This window comes from Silurus meridionalis, chromosome 27, assembly GCF_014805685.1.
Source record: "Silurus meridionalis isolate SWU-2019-XX chromosome 27, ASM1480568v1, whole genome shotgun sequence".
NCBI lineage: Eukaryota > Metazoa > Chordata > Actinopteri > Siluriformes > Siluridae > Silurus > Silurus meridionalis.
In genome coordinates, this window is record NC_060910.1 from 5,825,780 (window position 1) to 5,829,847 (window position 4,068).

Consider the following 4,068-nt stretch of genomic DNA (forward strand, 5'->3'; position numbering starts at 1 on the left):
ACCTTATCCAGTGTGACTTACAATTATTTAATTTATACACTGAGCAATTGAGGGTTTAGGGTGTGGCTCAAGGGACCAGCAGTGGCAGATTGGTGGTGCTCGGATTTTAATTCACGACCTTATGATCAGAAGTCCAGTATCTTAACCACTGAGCTAGCACCTCCCTTATTAAGTTGTTTACACTGTTTAAAGTGTGTCTGCTGTTGCATGTATAAAGTCGATAAGTGCTTGGTGGAGAAGCATGCAGACATTCTGACATTGACATTCATCTTACCAACTCTTTGGATCAGCCTAATATCAGTCCATTTCTTTGGATATGTAACTGTCCAAAAACTTACTCAAATCCTGACATTCACTGTTTAGGCAAGCTTTAGGCAAACCAATGTTTGTTTTAAACTGTCTGCTTCACCATGACAGACAAAAAAGTGAGGTGGAAAAAGTAGCCTGCATAAAAACAAATCCATGTTTTATTTAAAATGCATAAAGTTGAGAAGTAAAAGTATATGGGTGTATATAGTTTATGTTTTTTTCCCAAATTTATCCAACACCCAATGGCTTTTCCTGCTGCATCTCAAAACAGTCCCCTATACAATATGCCATTAAATTTATGTATGTGATACAATTTCACGAATCCACTTCCTTCATTAGTATGCTCTGTGACTTATTTAGAAGCACGAGTGAATGTGTCCATGCTTTGCTTTAATGTCTTCAGGGCAGTAGACTTGGGCCGAATCCAGTAGCCTAATGAGGCAGTTTTGATGCTTCCAGTCCCAGAAGAATACAAAGACTTTGTCTCTTTTTTCTTTTTTCTCTCCTCCTCTCTCATACCTCATCGAGGTCCAGCTTGAAATGCCTTAATTGATCTAATCACTCACTCAATTGGTCAGAGCCATCCATCTCTTTCATGGCCAAGCCTCTGGACACTGGGCAATGTCTTCTGCTCCTGTGAGTCTAGTCTTGTGTAGGAAGTAAGTTTGACTCGGTGATGGCTTTGCCATTATGCCCTTAACCTTGAATCTAGCCACTGTCATTACAGAGTTTCCAGGGCTATAAGAAACGTTGACTTTGTCACAGTGGGCCATTCCTATGGGTGCAATAAAGAACTTCTGAATAATGGATGAAATGGACCTTTGTGCTTGATGATGATTGCAGTAATTGTCATGAACTCTTTTGGTGCTAGGTTTAAAGAGATGTTCATCAGAGCTGCAACACTTGGACCTGTGCATGTGCCTGTGCACAGAACCTTGTTTCTTTGTTATGTAAGACAGATAATACTAATGGCTTGCAGAGATTAACCCTAGCTTCACACAAAAAAGTGTGAAAAGAAGGTCATTTTACTTATTTTTTGTCTACTTTGCATGATATAGCGGAAAGGAACACAGTGATAGCATTAAGTGCCAATTGTCAATTTCTGAAATCTCAGCAAATTCTGTGTAGGAAATAAATCAGCAAATCTAAACAATTGGCTTGTATGATACTTCAAACTTATTATGTGATCTAAGATGGAGAAGATTCATAGCATATCCCGGCTTATATTTATTTACCTGTATATTATCTGATGTACACTGTGTTTTATCTTGGTACTCTTGTATATCCTTTTAACATATCTATCTATCTATCTATCTATCTGTCTGTCTGTCTGTCTGTCTGTCTGTCTGTCTGTCTGTCTGTCTGTCTGTCTGTCTGTCTGTCTATCTAAACATGTAATGTTATAACAAATTTATAACATTTGTAATAACATGTTAGTATTTTTACTTTTGGTGGATGCTAAACTGAATCCATCCATCCATCCATCCATCCATCCATCCATCCATCCATCCATCCATCCATCCATCTATTCATCCATCTATCTATTTATCTTTCCATCCATCCATCCATCCATCCATCCATCCATCCATTCATCCATCCATCCATCCATCCATCCATCCATTTATTTATCCATCCATGAATTTGTCCATGAATCCATCCATCCTTCATACATGCATCCATCTATGTCTCTATGTTGGCTGAAATAATTTCGAGTTCCCCATATACTTTAATTTCCTTTAATTTTGGTCATACAAAAAAGAAATATAATTTTTTAACTGTGAATTTATTTTATTATGTCACATATGAACTCTTACTCAATGTGTGTTCTAGTATTATGAAAAGAAGCAGCAGAGTTTATTGATGCAACTAGTAGAGTTAACTCACTTTGCTATATGCTGATAAAAGCATGTAAATGATCCCTACAAATGTAACAATTATATTTTAATTTATGTTTATCTAGTTCATTTTGAAAACATTTTGTCTCCTACTGTTCCCAGTTCTAAAAAACCCCCAGAACTCTCAGCTGTGCACACCACGAAGAGACAAACTACAAGCAAGACACAACAATTTGTCTCTTACTAATGTGAATCTAGGGTCAAGCACATACATAACCATTAAACTCTCTTAAAACAAAACCGATTTACCGCAAAAAATGTTTTACATAATATTTCCTTACGTGCGTTACACAAATAAGGCCTTATACATACATCTTCTCTTAGCCTATCATTAAAAACAGGCCACCGGTTCCCTAGAGATGATGCATGGGCTTGATCCCAAATGTCACTGAAGAGGTGATCAAGTACACTCTCCTCATGCACTCGCCTCATTATCCCCCAATACTATCAGCCCTTTTAAGTTCCAGCATTCTTAAAGAGCAGGTAATGGCAGAGAGGGGTAAAGGGATGCAGAATTAAGCCGTTTTTACACCAAAGGGTAATTTGGTTTGATGAATGTGCCGCCATGACGTACTAATAATACATATTTTAAAAGAGAGAGCCGGTGAAGGGGAAAACGTACGTAGCAAGCAGTAGCTGTGGAAAAAAAAAACGCCGTGTGGTTATTAATGGGGCTGGCCACAGTATGTCTCGCACAGGGTTATGGCGCAAGGTCAAAGCGCATTTCACTGAATTAAAAGCCATTTTGAGCTATGGCACTCCTAATCAACTCAGACCTAAAGGTGCATAGCTCAGGTATAATGAGGCACCAATGAATTTAAATAAACAGGCCGAATGCGGTGATTTATAAAGGCACTGTGCTAGCCTTATAGCTCGTTAGCAATGACGGATACTCTTTATTCTTTCAGGCTCCTTTACCCACAGGATTTGAGCTTTTAACCAAATAATATCTGCCAGTATTGTCGAGTGTGCATTCCGGGTGAGACACTTATCCTAGTCATTATGAAAAGTGGCGACACAATGCAAGAGTAATGGTAATGTATGCCTATCTAAATAAATGATTTCTTTTTTACCTTCTTTTTTTCTCCTCCTCTCCCTTCTTCGCCCCTGTTGTAGAACTAAGGCTTGTGCGAGACTCTCGAACCGTTTGAATTCATCTTCATATTTTATCCCGGCACCATTTATTTTCGTGTGTGCGCTAAAAAAAAGAGGCATAATCCTTGATTCGCAGGACGTTTTGCATTTCAAGGAATTTTTGCCACATTCCAGGAGATCACTTATATAAAATTATAATATTTCTTTCGCGTAAAAGTGGTCAGAGCTTATTAAAAAAACCCTGTAAAGTACATTCGGTACTGTATTAATATGCTGATTAAGAACTTGCTGGAATAATGATGTTTGATGCTCACCCACTTTCACGGAGAGTGAGAATTAATTCCAGTGCGCTATCCTTTCTGACAGCAAGGTTGAATGAAATTTTTCTTTTCCCTTCTTAACTTTCCTCCTTTTTTTCAACAAGTATTGATCTTTCTTAGCGCAATTACCAGGGTGCTTTTAGTCCTGTGCCAGGCACCGTAGCTTAGGCTAATGACCCTGCTAGCTTAGCCGAGGGCAATAGCTGTGCGGAGTGCTGAAGCATGCCACCCGCTACCTCTGTTACGGCATGCCAGAGCATTAGTGACTTCATTAGACTCTTTGTTGGCCAGCCTGCCTTTTGTATCGTCCTTGAAGAAGAGACAGGCCCGGGCTGTGGCTTGATGCATCTATTCTTCAAGCTCACTGTGGATCAGTGCTCCTGCAAAGATTGCCTTTCAATTTATTCCTCCCTGCCTTAATTCTTTTGCAATCTCATCTTCATTCCACT